Here is a 17,358-nt window from a genome sequence, read left to right on the forward strand (position 1 = left end):
GTTTTCTGAGGTAGGTGATTGAATTAAATGAGTTTTCGAGTGCAGATGCCCGACTATAATATCAAATTTAGTGCTTTTAAGTGAGTTTTTGAGGATTTTACTTTATGAGGAATCTAAAGTGAACTAAGAAGAATCCATTCCATGGATTAGCAGATTGGTTTAAGAAGGAAATATGCGTTTTTTCCTGTTTTCAATTGTGTTTATATGTTGAATGAGATGAATATACGGGCTGAGATGAATAATGGAGCAGTTCCCCTATATTGAGTAGACGAATTGCAATGCAATTTATTTGTCCCGAAATTCCCAAACCACGCGGCTAGTTGATGAAGTGACAACAAGTAAATTCATTTTTCAGACATTTTAATAGGTGTTACCAGTTGTCGAACATCTGTTTTGATGTGATTTCTCAGTAGGAAAAATAACCCTGGATCGTTGCAGATCTAAGTCGTCGCGACAGAAGACACCGTTCTGTCGTCGTTTGAAAAGTAAACAGTTGGCATAGGTACACGCGCTCCAGATTTGTTGACACTGTGTGTGCAAAATTCGACAAACAAATAACATTAGGAGCTATACGTCACTAATTTACAGTATGTAAATTAGTTTCTATTTTGGCGTTTTCGATTTATTAGCTTCGAAGCGAGCGGCGTGAGCCAGTCAACTAACAACCAAATGCTCCCATGCCAGGTTTTATGTAGCAAAAATCGTGGAAACTCATTCAGAAATGCTAAAATGGGAAGTTCTGTCCCACCCAACATATTCACCAGACATCGCTTCATTCGATTTCCTTTTTTCAGTTCGGCGGAACAATTCTGTTCCGAAGCCACTTCATCTTAAACCTGTTAATATACATTTTAGTAATGCAAACTTTGTTTTTCCCACAATTGCAGACCGAGTGACATAGTGGTAACCGCTTCTTGCCGACTTCAAGAATCAAATTTTGCATAATTTGAGTATAAAAACCTAGTGTTATTTTTTAGTTGGGTGTAATGCAAATTAGCAATAGTTATAATCTCATTGTCCCCATGTCTTATTTAGATTTCTTATGAACAGTCAGTAGACAAATTCAACACAATGCGTTATAAACCCTCAATATATTTCGGTTTCGATCTGAATGCTGAAACTGACGCAAAGGTGACAGCATGAAATCCATCGTACCAACGAGGAGGTTGCATTCCTTGGCTACACTTGCGTCAACACCCTCGTTCGGAGTCCGCATCTGATTGGCTCGAGAAAGACATATTGTCTCGTCAATCGTGACAACCGAAATCCGCTCTGCGAGACAATTAAAATATGACTTTTACGCGACCACCAAGAATAAACGGTTCGTCGCTTCGCGGTGCCATACGCGAACGCCTTCGAGCCATTCTGTTCTACTTCTCAGTTTCAAAGAAAGCTTGCAGCAAAATAACAGGGCATCATATGGATAATCCCTGATCAATATTCAGGTGTGACTTCGTATATGAAATCAACAGCGTCATGATGATGCAATCCGAAAAAGGAGACGCTCAAAATGCGGTGAACGGACGGCACATCACTGCATTGTTTCGAAGGCGCTAAAATGCATTCAGACAGGATACGCTTCATCCAAATTCGATCTGCTGTATGGAAACAATTAGTGGTAAATGAACACAATTACTGAGAATATTATGATTATAAAAATATTAATGATCATTCAATGAGGGCGAGGAATGAACGCGGGTTCAAATTCCGAATCCTGAATAAAATTACGGAAGGTAAACTTGCTTTAATACAATGTAGGTACTTAGATGCACTCTTCGTTTCATGAGGCAACTTTGTGTCAGCAATAAAGTCATAAACTTAAGTTATCGATGTCAATCGTGACCCGATACAACCCACGAATACGGGGCGGCGGATTCTGCTTACACCACGGCTACGATTGCACAAGCTGAGCTAATTATCATAAAATAATATTAATTTGATATTTTATTATCCACGACATGTGACTAGTTGTCCACATATGTAAGCTTGCAGCAGGCGACCAGATTACAAGTTTGTATGACTCCCAAACAGTTTGTCACCTGGTTCTGTGGGGTTTCCTGAAAGCCGTACGATTTTACACACTCGGCATTCAAGTGAACTTTCCAATACTTGTCCGACTTGTTTGTCCTATCAAATCAATATGATCGGCGTGGTTGTAACACAGTTGTCGTAGTAATCGGTCAGAAGCAGTTTGTTTGAGGGAATCCAGTACCCGTGACTATTCCGTTTTGGTGTAGAAGAGCAATTAGATTTCCATTTGCGAATTGGACTAATAACGACCCAAATACACACGAATAGGTTAGCCGATGTCGGTGTTGAACGGTTAGTAGAAAGATTTATGCACAACTCTTACCTGGTGGTGCATTTTAAATCGCGTGTCTAATGAGAACAGTGACATCAATGCAATAGGTGGTTCCTTATAGGGTTGAATATGGATGTATGTCAGACAAAATAGTCGGCTTAATTATATTTTATCAATTTCAATAGTGTCAACTACAGGTAAATTGTTATGAAATGTTAAGAATTTAATAGTTGTTTAAAAGATTTTTGCAGCGAAAACCTTTGAAAAATAAATGACGCAGAAATTTTAATACGAATTTATGGCACCATGAGAGGCGACTTCCAGCCTCTTCATCGGGGTGGACAGTTTTTGTTTCGAACTGATTTATACGTTTCTTTGTCAGAGTATCTTTCAATATCCGGTTGGGAAGGCCTAAAGCTAAGCGGAAAATCACAAAAGAGACCCTTGTCAGCAGTCACAAAAAAGGTGATCGATTCCGGTTGATTGAATCGATCGGAATATCTGCACATATTGAACGCATCCGAAGGAGCTTCTGTTAGAGCAGTGCCGATGCATACACAAAAAAAACGCAACGCTTGACGCGATAACGATCTCTCGCTATATCGATCAGTGGAAACCAATACATAATTTATCAGGTCGGTTTTGTCTGCACCCGAAAAAGAGTCAGCTTATAAAGTTTTTTCGACGTTTTCCAGAACACTAAAAATGGTCGTACACTGAAAAAAATAAATGTATCAGAAAACGAAGGAAAAAATTGAAGGTATAGTAGCACAATATTCAAGGTTTCGCTTGCTTTGTATGACACAAAATAGTTTTATTTTAAATGTATTCCATTAAACATAATCAATAGAAAAAGTCTTTTTTTTGGCCTTATCTGTTGGACTGTTAAAGTTAGTATTTTGTATGCAATTAGCTTGCAACTAATCGGGTAATATTGAAGACTTACTTTTTAAAATGTTTGCCAGATAAACTTCTACATTAAATTTATTTTTCCGTGCATTCTTCAGAACGTTTTCGTATCTGGACGGCCTGCGGTGCACCGCGACAACAATAATGAAATACATTAACATGATTTTCCGCCAATTTTTTGCTAATCCTGCAGCAGCCTGCTTCGCGGTATATATAGGCACAATGATGCGGAGAGTAAGGACCGGCCTGGACGCGCCTCCGGCTTCGCTGGGTTGTTTATTTTTGAGCGGCGTCAAAATCGGTTTCCTTTACTGGTTAAAGTCGGAAGATTGAAGTCGGTTGATAAAGATCAATCAGTTGTGATGTTTGGATCGATTTTAACGCAGTTTTCGTTTTTTTTTTCTCCACACGGAGTCACCGATTCCGAATGATTGACTAGCTGATCCCGGTTCTGCGTACGTTCGAAGATGCTGTGATAATGTGCAGTATTGAAGCAGTTTAATATGCCGGTGAAAATAGCAGGATTTGCAACTTCAAGGCATAACAGTTTTTTGTAATAAATTTTCAGCTTATTATTTTGTTTGGCCAACTATAAATGGTGCAGGTAAATTGTTATGAAATGCAATTGCAACTAGAGCTAATCATTCATTGTGATTTAACACTTTTAACCCCCTTTCAACCTTAAATGCGCAATGTTGTTTTAAAACAACATTGCTAATAACTTTTTGAAATATATGTATATAATTTTTTTCAATACATAAAATTTATTAGAACAGCTCTCTAGGCTCTAACGAAGAAAACTTAACAGCTGGAAGTACTGCATTTGAATGTTTTGTTTTTGTTTTGGCTGTCGAAATCTCGGAAACGAAAAAAAAACATGGTGAGGTTTCCGACTGGTGCTGACAGTCTTTGAAAATAAATTTTAAAATAAGGTTAGTGGTAAGTGAAAATGTCTGAACTATCAGAAATTATACTAACATAAGGTCAATTTCAAAGTTACTGTTAACAAAAGTAATTGTTACGACTTTATTCTGCGATAAAGTGGCAGTGTTGTTTTAAAACAACATGGTAATATTTTTACATTGCAAAGTAAATCTTTTAATTTTTTATGCATATTGATTAGTTTTAGAGCAGTGAACCTATTAAACAAAGATTTTATGTGTTTGAATGATTTTTTTTATAGTCGTGCGCATTTAAGGGTTAACTGTCGAACATAACCATCGCTAGAAAGTCAGTTATGTTTGAACTTACCTTACCAAACAGTTTAAAGCCGTGGTGTGGCCTTTGCTGTACGTAACATTTGTCTCCATTTCACTCGGTCCATGGCTGCAGTTCACCAGCTCTGCAGTCTGCGTAGGGTCCGTAGGTCGTCTTTCACCTGATCGATCCACCTTGCCCGCTGTGAACCTCTCCACTACCGGTCTGATCATCGTCTTGTAGATGATAAACTTGGTGCGGCGACGAATTCTACTCAATCGGAGCGTCTCCCGGAGACCAACGTATGTACGATTTACTGCCGTAATGCACCGTTGAGTTTTCTGCTGGAATCGTTGTTGGCAGTTACCAGTGAGGCCAAGTACACGAACTCATCAACCTCCTTGATTTCATCACCACCAACATTAACTCGAGGTGGGGATTAGCAATGTCTTCTCGTCGTTCTCGCTCCGTTCATGTACTTCGTCTTCGATCCGTTGATGGCCAGTCCAATCCGTTCGGCTTCGGCCTTTAGTCCGATGTACGTATCAGCCATCTTCACAAAGGTCCGAGCTACAATGTCGATACCTAGGAGCCAAATTCGTTTCGATTATGAACTTTGTGCATCACAGCAACAAATTCTCATGCGAAACTAAGTTGCAGCTACATCTCAGTTTCTTATACAATGACAAAAAAGCGCAGGTGGCGGAGCTAATTGCAACATTTTCGTTGTTTCAACATAAGTTTCAAGAATAGGCTGACCAGATTTGCTCGGGATAAAAACGGAACAAATGGGTTCAGAAAACAGGACACATGATAAAATTGATTTTTGAAAATTTTTACCAAGCAAAGTATGTAAACCCGGTCCTGAAGAGTGTGTTTTTTTTCAATGAGTTCCTGAAATTTGTCACACGATGATCGAGATTTTGACTAACAATTATCATGGTCTCAACTTTTAATCGCGACTTTTTCGTCTGCTCACGATAGGGGATGCCCTTCCAGTGGTACGGTACTGTCAGGAAGGCACAAAACGTACTCAGTAATATTAAAAAAAAATTGGCTGCTTGGAAACTTATTTTCCATTAAGAAAAATTTCAATGCAAAGCTCTATTTAAGATTTTTTTAATGAGTATCCGAAAACGGTACAAAATGACAGAAAGGCGGGACGGTAAAACAGTCGAAAAAACGGTACTGTCCCATTCAAAACGGTACGTCTGGTCTATGGTGTATGAACTTACGCGTGGAATTTGATATCAACATGGTAAATGCTGCATGGTCAAATTTCAGCAACGAAGATGTAACTACGGCGAAATAGCAACTACATGGTGTTGTGGTAAGATTGTCAAATGGCAAATGGTCAGAATGGCAGAAGATTGACTGTATAGCGATTTATCTTTGATTATTTCCACAAATTTAATGAGGATTCAACTGCAGTTATCAATTTCTATTCAATTTTCTCGTTTTTACTAATTATGTCATTTGCTATAGTAACACTTGCAAGTTTATGGCTCAGCTTTTAATTTTGCTTCCCTTATCATGCTCATGATCATTCTCGAGGCGACTGGCAACGCTGTTACAGGATGGTGGTTGATGTGTATGTTCGCTCCGGTGTTTTGTATTAAAAAGTGGTTATTTTACAAAGTAAAGTGAGTTCGAGTGTGGAGCATTAGTGCACAGCGGTCGGTGATGTATGCGAAAGTGGAGCGGAGGCTCCCCGACGGAGTTCTGGACGGTTTCGAGAGTATTTGGATTCCCACTCGTCAAGCTGGAAGCTAAGTATCAGATTTCTTGAGGGGGGCGATCACATATGTTATCTTCTATTTGCGTAATTGTCCATTACGGAATTGCAAGGCACACCTCAATCTTAAGAACGACAATGACTGGAAAAGTCCATCAATTTAAGGCCAATTGAGTCTTGATTTAAACAAACATTAAGCTTTTTACATCATGTAACTATAACTACCAAACGGCTTTCTGGAATTAACATATGTGTTCGCAACCTCTTCGATACTCTTGCGTACAACCCGTAATTACAACAGAAAACACATCATTGAGCCCCTCACAAAAATGACATTTTCATTTACTATTAGGGTTGTGTCCGAGATAGAAATATCGAAATATTTATCGTTTCGATCATCGGTATCGATCGCCACTGTCGGTATCATCGTGACACTCTGATATTTCCATATAATTGTTCTGTTTGTTTTTTTTGAAAGTTTTTCTTTCTCCTTATTGTGGTTGGTTGCAGATTACGTAAATAACGCACGCGGAGCGATAATGGTATTGTGAAGAATTGCTGAAGGGCTTTCGTGAAGCAGCATCGGTATCAGATCGATATATCGTCTCCTTTCGATTAATGGGGCCGATCTATGATATCGATTTATACTTGCTTCCGCATCTAAGTGACGGCTTTTGCTTTATTTACACAGTGTTTCAAATATTTGCAAGTGATATTTTTGTTGATATTCCGATTTTTCAATATCATTCGGAATGGTGTTACCTTTACATGCAAGCAGAAAGTATAGGCGAGCTCGAGGAAGCATTTCAGCCATGCATTCACCCGCTTACCGAACGAGTAAGCCACCGGTGTAGACGGCTCCAAGTTAACTAGTTAGATACAGCAACTGGAAACTTTTTTTTTTTTCCAAGAGCGAACCGTGGATTCTTGATTCGGCTAGTTTCAACGTAGAACCAAATAAAAACAATATTGCAAATAATTTCTTTTACCTGTTGTGTGCCTATATAGGTCATATACAGACCACGGATGGCTTTTATTTGCCGTTTGCGATCCTACCTATTAAGCACGAAGTCCAACTCTACTCTGCTATTACTGGGTCAATATGTGTTTTCACCTGCAGCATAATAGGAGTAGATGAATTTTCGGTTTAAAGATTCGACGCTGTTTCGTGGTGAACTAATATTTATTGTTGGTGAGAGGAACCCTGCGATTAGTGGTCGATGATGTGCTACAGTGACCGATGTTTGTCAACAGTCTGGCCCAACTGTGCAGTGCAGTGATTGGTCTCAAGCATCAGGAGTCTAGGTCAGTCTCTGGAAATGAGATTTGCATTTATGACAGTCAGTTGCTATGATATCAAATATTAGACATACCCCATTCACTATCATCCGATTCTTGTTTTTCATAGAGCTCCTGTAGTTTTAGATGATAAGGTCCTTTTTCCTTAGCCAATTGTAACCAATCCTGGTACGTCATATTCTCGTATAGTCCCATGTTATGTTTGATACTGTCCCACCAAGTGAAGGACGGTCTGCACCGCCGTAAATGTCTAGCTTGTAGACGAGCGGCTACCCTAAGCGGGTGTGATCTCTCTCGTCTTCGCACGTGACCCCACCATCGCATTTGGTAAGTCCGTATTTTTTTGGTGATTCGTCTCTTTTGAAGTAGGGTGTTTACAGACTTTGCCGTCTGTCCAGAATCTGAAGCACGGCATAAGCTAGCCATTCCATGGACGATCTGCTTCTCATACTCCCGAATCGAACGACGACTATATTTAGTTAGAACTGCCACTTGAGTCCCGTAAATCATAGCGGGAGCAATAACTGTTTCATAAATAATACGGGCAACTTCCCACGTTGGCTTATACTTTCTCAGAAACTGCATAACCGCTTTGGCAACTCGGACCGAATTTCGGCATCGCGTGCGTACAGTCATTGGTCGATCCAATCTTGGGGTGAGATAGACTCCTAAGTATCGCAGTGGGTCGGTAGTAGCATACTCTTGTCCATTGATGATAATTCTGTCTGGAGCATCGCCTATAGGCTCTCGAACCAGTACTTTACACTTGCTGTTGTTTAAATTTAACCCCACGTAGCCCAAATATTCAGTAAGCTTTGTTAATATTATCTCGAGATCTTCAACGTTTTCTGCAACTATGATCAAATCATCGGCAAAAGCCAAAATCATGGGGAGAGTTATGCGGTCTAGCTGATTTAGGCGCAACGTAGCTACTTCATCTTGTACAGACTCCAGAACCGATTCCATGATAAGATTGAAGATAAATGGTGAAAGCGGACACCCCTGCTTGATCCCGCGAACTCGTTCGAACCGCTCTCCCATTTGACCCTGCCACATGATTTGCTGCTGCTCTCCACGAATACACTCCAGCACGCGATTAATGAAGGAAACCGGCACACCTTTTCCTAAATAGTACCACTAATTAAATCTATGTTATTCAAAATAAATTGTGACTTACTCTTCAAAATAGCAGGCAAAGCAGTGAGAGATACACAATCGAACGCTTTCTCTATGTCTAACGACATAAGAATTAGCGCTTTTCCAGCATTCCAGTATTCTTGTAATACGCGCTGCAGTACATGCAAGTGGTCTATAGTGGACCGACCTGAAAGGAAAGCAGCCTGATGCACTCCTATCGGCCCAACAACTGCACGCAACTTTTCCAATACCCACAGAGCGTATATCTTATACGCGGCACTTGTCAAGGATATTCGACGATAATCATCGATTGTCTGCGGTGACTTAACTTTGGGAATAGGCACGATGATGGAGAGTTTCCATTCTTTTGGTAGTTTGTTTTCAGTCCAAATACTTACGAGAAGTCGATGCAACTCCTCAAGGGTGTTCTCATCGCTATACTTGAAGTACTCAATATATATATGGTCAACACCAGGAGCCTTGTGGTTTTTCATTCGGGTAAGGATACCTCGGATCTCACTCAAGGTGGGAGGTGGAGGGAGAACATCGTCCTCTGTTTCAGTAGGAAACTCAGGCATCATCAAAGGACCGGTACTGTTCATATCTGTCCAATCTGTGAGTCGTATGCGAGGTAGTACACGACGGTTAACTTTACTCTTGAAACGCTTTATATATCGAAAGGTCTGATTAATCCGTTCGCCTATAGGGTACTTTTCCAAGTTTTGGAAGAACAGCATCGTTTCTCTCTCCTCTGACTCTCTCTTCTTCCTTCTGAGGTCGTCCTTGGCATCTGCTAACCTGTGTGCCCATATAGGGTTATCCGATCTATTGAGCCAAAACTGGCAACGCCTTATTTTAGCTACGATAAGCCGACCCTCTCTGTCCTGAAGTATCCGAGGTCGTCTTGACAGAACAGCAGCTGCGGCTCCACTAATCTTTCCGCTCAATTTGCGCCAGTTTTGATCTATGTCAACATCTGTAGCTCTGCTAGCTACACTGTTTGCCAATTGTCTCTGATATCTCTCGCGCACTTCTTCATTCTGCAGCAGATTAGCATCAATATTCATGGTAGCTTGGAAACCTAGCTTCTGCCTTCCTCTAATCGCTTTCGATTTACGGTTTTCGACGATATTACAAAGCAAGACTTTATGGTCAGAAGAGACAGACCCCGGCACGGTGCATTGTAAACGTCGAAGGTACAAACAAGAGCTTAAGTGAGTAAGTAAATGGTCCACCTGGGATGAACTTATTCCATTAGTCCATGTTCGCTTGAAAGACGCATTACATTGGGTACTTCGAACAGCAAAAGAATAAAGATTACAGAATGCCCTCATTTGCTGCCCATTCGCGTTGAAGCTATCATGTCCAGCATATTTACCAAACAAACTAGCCTCATTTTCCGAAAGGTTATTACAACTCAGTTGAGAATTGAAATCTCCAGCAATGATAGTTCGGTGATCTTTTAATGTTTTGTTTAACATCGTCCCAAGCTTAGCAAAAAAGTGACCGTTGTTTTGATTAGGTCCATGTACATTGATAACAACAAGTAACATGGGAGAATCCTCAACCTATAAATAAAATATCGGGGTTTTTTTTTTTTTTTTTTTTTTTTTTTTTTTTTTTTTTTTTAAGAAAAGAATCTAATTTTACCAGGCAGGATAGCTCCATCATCTGAAGATAGGGATCCGTACTAATATGTTTTTTAATTTCAACTGGTAAGCCATTTCGTACAACAATAGCAAGGCCTCGCTTTCTTCTTCGGGTCGCACATCCTATATACCATTTATAATTCGATGTGAGGAGCTCCGAACACTCTAAATTCATTTCTTGTAAGACGGCCAGGTGAACATTTTGAGACATGAGATAACCATCGATTCCCTCTTGCTTACTACGATCCCGACAACCATTTACGTTCAAAGACGCAAAGCGCAATCCTTTTTTAGCACTTACGGTGACTTTTGGATAGTCCGAACAATTTGGGGATCCCATGACATCTGTTTTCAAAATTTTTCTCGCTACAACAATCGGATCTAAGAGAGTGCGTTTTTTAAGCGGTGACGCAATACAGGAATGAGAATCTGAATGCTCCAGATCAACAACACTGCGATAGACAGAAGGGGTAATCCTGGTATCTTCCAATATATGCAGAATAATGGGCGACCTTTGTCCGATCGGATCGTATCGAAGACTGTCTTGGGCGGTACTGTGCAAAAATATGACAACTCCAAGCTGCGACGAAAGCGCAGCAATGGTGGATCGCCCACCATTATGTTCTCCTGACCTTAGACCAAATGTAAAATTATTTACATCTTCCACGGTAGTACAAAGAATGCCACACAAATTCAAAAATGATACCGATTGCAAATCAATTTCGGCAGCAGCTAAATAACGTAAAATATTTAATCCTTCATCGGTCGGAACACACTTAGTCAGCTGATGGGATATGGACGTCAATAAAGTATTCAAACCCTCACCAAAGGTTAAGGTGGTTACTCTTGTTATACAGTCGCCCAACAATACGATTTGACGGGTGTTATTATCGATACGGCCAGGGTAATTTTGACGACGCATGCAAATAACACTATCATAGTGCGTATTTACTCCTCCCTGACCACGATAAAAAATATTGTAGATAGGTTGGTTGTCGCATTCGGATCGTGCCTTGAACTCGATTTTTCCATTTTCTTCATGAACGATTATGATGATGGAATAATAATACGAAAGCGCCGCAATTGATTCTTCGCCGGCCCAGAATCCCGGATTCTCCAGCTGATCTAAATAAAATCCAAATCTTTCTGCATCAGAAGCACCTTCCATAGCGTCACCATTTAATAGAATGTAGGGGGCGTATAGCTCAGATCGGCTCCTTATCTCCTCCACAGCTGTACGTCGCAAATCCAAGCTATAATTCTTGAATTGCGGATGGCTTGGAGTAACACCATAAATTTGGTGTGCCAACGCGTTAAACAAACAATCACCATCTCCTGGTACCTCCTGTAGCCAAAAGTAGTTTCCGGCACGATCCACAATCTGATCCGTGCTAACCTTTATTATACAAATGCGAAATGTTATGGCATTGATGTGTTGCGGTAAAGGGTTTTGTATTACCATTATTATGATTTTTTTGCCTAGTGGTTTCTATAATAAATGTTATTAACTCAACTTCAACGCTCTCTAATCACAAATTGAAATGTTTTTTAATTGAAGAATAGTCAAATAATATTAGAATGTAAAACCGAGTACCAGCAAAGAACTGCACGAATGAAGCTAAAAAAACTCGATTTAAAAAGAAAATTCAGTGGTGTCAGATGTTTTGAAAAATCTCTGCAGCTGCTCGAGAAACGAAAGTTTGCTCGAAATCTAGAAGAAAAAAAAGGTCCGTACATTTTCTGGTAGGAGTTTTTTTCTTATTTTTTTTTTTTTTTTTTTTTTTTTTTTTTTTTTTTCATTTCCAGTATTTGAGTTTCCTGGCTGTTGGACAAATTATTGTAATATTTATAAACCTTTAACTATTTACTCTGGAACGTTGAATGCATGACAAATAATCTTATTTCGCGAATTGACTCGGGGCTCTGCATGGTTTTCATGTTTTTTTTTTTTTTTTTTTTTTTTTTTTTTTTTTTTTTTTTTTGTTTTTTGGGTTGGGGTTGAGCTTTAAGTATGTAATCTGCCTGAACTTTTGTACAAATTATAGCGATGTTTGCTTTCAAACATTCACTTGAAACCTGCATCATGCATGACAAATCTATTCCTGTTTCGATCGACTGGTTCGGCATTTTGCGAATAGACTTGTGGGTTCGGTGTATTGTGTATACATAGGCACTCCCCCTTTTTGGGAAAGGAGGGGGGGTGGTTATACTTGGACTGTAGAAACATGGACTGTTTTTTTTTTTTTTTTTTTTTTTTTTTTTTTTTTTTAGAGCGGGAGTCTTTGGACCAGTAGTCGGCACGCTCTTGTTTGCATTCGGAAAGGGCAGTCCATTTTCGCGCGCGGTATGTTGATTGCACTAACTGTGGCTATCTTACCACTACATCGTATAATGCTCGGGTGTGTCTCGTGGTGGCTCTCTGGTCAAAAACTTCGCTCGCGGGTTTTTTTTTTTTTTTTTTTTTTTTTTTCTTTTTTTTTTTTTTTTTTTTTTTTTTTTTTTTTTTCTTTTTTTCACCATTTCGGTTATTTTAGTGCATTACCCATCAGGGCACAAATTAAACGCGTTATGATATTTTCCACTGGTACCAGTAATTTGCGTAGTTTGCGTTCGGCGTGCGGTTGTTGCGTTCTACGAAATTCAGATTGTTCACGAGATGAAACGTGAAGTTTGGTGTAATACAGACTGTAAACGATTGACAAGTTGCCATAGATAACTCCGATTCTCCTGTATGCCGATACAGCAATCGTGGCGCGGTTCTATTTATATCGTCTCCTGGTGGCCGGTTGCCCAGAGATCGAAAAGTAATCTTATCGTGCGCGAATCTGTGTAGAAAAGATCGCACCATCAACCTCGATGGATCCAGATCAATTCCTTCCCACTAACACTAAATCCTTCCTTTGATACTTGTGGATGATGCAGAGGATTCCTCGGTCTCTAGTAGCAACAAGTATTAAACTAACACTCCCGATATCCCTTCCTCTATTGATCTGCATTGGGCGTGGCCAGCTACGTTATTGACCAGTGAAAAGAAAGATCACCAGGAATTGTACACTGAAAATGGCTTGCTACTCCTAGGCACCATTTTGACGGTTCTTTGTACAATTTCAGCTGATTCTGGTCAATCGCGGGCAACACACGGGCGATCAAATATGCTATGCTATGCTATGCTATCATGCTCATGATCATTCTCAGATTTTGATTTTACTTCTTAGATTCATCAGCACCTCAGTGTGATAATGAAATTCAAAGCAATTTATTTCATTTCGTTTTAGAGACCTACATCTTTGGACGACTTCTAATCCGAGTATCCAAAAGTTACAACGCAGTAAATAACCTCATCTCAAAAACAAATATAAGGCGAACGATCGAACAAAAGTTGCTGTGATATAGCGTGAGATCAGCAACTTTTAAAAATATTGTTGTGTGTTTGTTTTGTGTATCTCGCAAGCATCACGTTGGCAACTTATATGCTCCACCCACTAGATCTATTCAGTGGAGGCTAGGTTTTCAAATGCCGTTTACACGTTTCAACAATAAATCCAATCTCGCGAATTAAGTTGTTAGTGTAAAGTTTTTTGAAGCAGCGATGCAACTTTAGCTGTTGCTCGTCTCTTCACAATTTCATCGTAGTAACAAAAAATGTTTCTTATAACCTCGGAATTTCATTAGTGCAACAAATGATCATAATTTATTTTTTTATTATGTCCCAATTGTTGCTTGGGTATCGTCGGTGAAGCCAAACAGTTGAACCGGCTTTTGGAATAGCGTGCCACTCGTATTTATCCCCGATCTTTTAATGACACCTTCCAGAGTTGTTAAACAGTAGGCACAAGATACCATCACCTTGCCTCAAACCTCTCTGGGTTTCGAAGGGGCACGAGAGTGCCCTCGCTACTCGAACTACACATATCACTCGATCCATCGTCGCCTTGACCAACCGCATTAGTTTGTCAAGAAATCCGTATTCGTGCATAATTTGTATTCGCGGCATTACTTGTTGAACCGCGAATATCTGATCCGTGGTGACGCGCAAATATCGGCTTGCGGCACGTAGCCTTTACAGGAGCTGTTCAGCTTCTCGTAGAACTTCCGAGTTTCGTTAGCTTGAATCTCGGTTCTCTTGCTGGCACTTCTTCCTTTGGAGCACTGAGTTTTGGCTGTTCCGTGCCTGTCGGTATCGTTCCATGTTCGCTCTCGTACGGTGTTGCAGCATTCTCGCCCGTGCTGTGTTCTTCTCCTCGACTAACTGTTTGCATTCGCTGTCAAACCAGTCATTTCTATGTTTCGGAGCTCTTGTACCTAGTAGCGCTACAACAGTGCTACCTATGGCGGATCGGATGCTCCTCCAGCCATCTTCAAGAGAGTAACGGGGTAACGCTACCTGTATTCCTGTGCAACCCCGGCGCCCCGCAGTTGCTCAATATTTGGTCGCGGCGTTCGTCTTCGGCGGGTGTTATACACCGTCGATAGTTTTAAGCACATGCACACAGCTACTAGGTGGTGGTCCGAATCTATATTCGCACTGCGGTAAGTGCGAACGGAGAAGAGCCTGCCATCGATTAGAACGTGGTCGATTTTATTTGCTGTCTATTGGTCGGGTGATCTCCAGGTGGATTTGTGGATATCTTTGCGGGGGAAGAAGGTATTTCGGACTACCATACCACGGGAGGCCGCAAATTTTACGCACCTATGGCCGTTATTATGAAAATTTGAAAAGTTATTATTAAAAAAAACAAAAATTAGACTTACAGGGTGCGGCTGAAAAAAATGCGAGCTTCAGTATTGGGTTTATTTGTGTAACAAATGACTTAATTTGTGTTAATTTGTGTGAACAACAACAACTATAACGCACGCTAGCCTCAACTACCCGAACGAACACATACGATTCGCATAGATTCTCTAGGATTCCTCACATTGGATTCGTGAGCGTCCTTGAAAAGGATTCCTGAAAAAAGAATCCTCAGGAATGCCCTGTATATGGCTCTAGGATTCTTGAATAAGAATCGTGAGTGGGAATCCTCCGGATCATGTTGGCGATTCCTTTCACGATTCTGTCAAATTCGTGTTAATCGGTATCCTGGGGATTGTTTCTGCGTGTTAGTAAGGGTAGATTAGTTGAGAGAATTTTTCGTTTTTTTTTAATTCTCGCTTATTTTCCGTCGGTCTAGTTCCGCCACTTTTTGTAGTGCCAATCACCGACGGTCGGGGAGGCGCCTCCACCCAAAATCCCAACTCACGACCCGTTGATTAACGGACCGGCGTCAACGGCTTTACTTCCTCATGCGATTGAAGGCGTGATCCCAGAGATTTTTCGCCTCAGAAAATCTCCCGGTGTCGGCTAGAACTAAACCCGGGTCACCAGCGTGGTTGGTGGAGACGTTACCAACTACGCTAAACCCCCGCCCTAGAATTTTTCGTTATCGGTATTGTTTCTGCCACATTTTGCATGTTGTAGGATAAGTACAACGATACACCGTGCCCCAGTGCTAAATCAAGAAAATTTCCAGCTCGAAAAGATTCTCGATCTTATCGGGAATCGAACCCGACATCACAACCGTGTGGGAGAGCTAGCCGACAGACATAGCTAACCACAGAACCACGGGGACCGGGTTGATTTGAGTAACAAATGACTTGTTTCTGTTGGTAGGTTCAAACAAGCGTCAATGTTTAGCTTACAATGTGTAGTTTTTGTAAGAAAATCAGATCCTTACACACTTAAAACTGTATCTCGAGCTCGGGTAATAAACAGTCGAGTTAACTCGGCAACTTGTGATTCAACCGATATTTTAGCAAATAAATGCCGGTTGCCGAAAGTCGTTACTTCACTGAGACTTCGCCATAAAAACTAAGCTTGACGAACACTGCTGATGCCGAAACATTACTGGTATCTCGGCACGAATTTTACTCGTTGCCGTGTTTCGGTAATACAGCTGTCATTTTCATGAACGAGTTGCCGCCATTTTTCTTAGTGCAAATTTACGGGAAAGCAAACAGGAAGCAGATAAAAGTTTGGCTGAAATTTGTGCAAATTACAGGTGTTTAAAATCAGGTAGCCGAAAAAATGTAGTGCAGATTCGTGGGAAGTGGCCTAAACCCGAAAAAGTTTAGTTTAAAATCGTGTAAATGCAATATTTTTATATTTGTTCTAAGGGTAAGCATTAGAGGTAGTTTTAGACTAAATGTTTTGCTCAATGACTTACTGCCGACCAAGATAAAGACAAACATTTAAAACTCAATATGAATCAATTTCTTTACTTACTAAAACTCATTGAGCTTAGAGACAAATCGCGCCAAATGACCGATGGTCGAATATCGACCATTTTTGATTTGAATGAAACTTTGCACACGCCGAAACATTCAGCTCATATAATGGAAAGGTCGTTAGACTGGTTTTCCGCCTCTCAGCTGGATTTGCCGAGAGCACAGGCGAATACGTACCGTGATTCTCGGCATTAAATGACAACTGTCAAATATTGGTTTCCCGAGATTCTTGGCCAAAGATATTCAGCCGATATGGTTGCCGAGCACTAAGCTGTCCAAATCTCGGCACAAACAATGCCGAGATTCGGCGAAATTTTTCAAGTGTGTAGACACTTTCTAGTTTTTTGAGATATTCAATAAGGGATTTTTTTTCATTCCTAAACATATTGCATTGAAAACACGAAGATGATTTTTAAACGAAAATATAAAATTATTAATTTGACCAGCGCAGACTTTTAATTTAAATCCTTTAGAAATTCTATGGAAGATTGGGAAAGTCTAGGTTGCAAAGCATCATCCAAAGAATAAAACAGACTTATGGAACGTCGGACAGGCAGCGTGAAATGCTAGTTCAGCTTCTACTCGTGAAAACCTGGGGGTAAACATTCCACGACGATTGAATATGGCTTTACAAAACAAAAAACAGGCCACAAAATTTTGAAAGTGAGTTTTGTAACGTAAAAAAACACTTTGCTAACAATATGTAGAGAAAAAAAGCTAATTTGGATTGTTTTGTATATTTATTTCAATAGTGTATTTATTTTTGTCGCCACTTCAAAAACACTAACTCACGCAAAAAAATTTCGGAATCACCGACAAAGAAATTTCTACAGTTATTTCTCCATTCATCTTTCAAAAAGAGTGTC

General features: G+C 40.2%; 1 pseudogene; it reads right to left on the reverse strand.

The window, feature by feature from the left end:
- Positions 1–10,142: 10,142 nt before the first annotated feature.
- On the reverse strand, positions 10,143–16,684 carry LOC129728538 (uncharacterized; annotated as a pseudogene).
- Between the last annotated feature and the right edge of the window lie 674 nt (positions 16,685–17,358).

The sequence above is a fragment of the Wyeomyia smithii genome, chromosome 3 (assembly GCF_029784165.1).
Source record: "Wyeomyia smithii strain HCP4-BCI-WySm-NY-G18 chromosome 3, ASM2978416v1, whole genome shotgun sequence".
NCBI lineage: Eukaryota > Metazoa > Arthropoda > Insecta > Diptera > Culicidae > Wyeomyia > Wyeomyia smithii.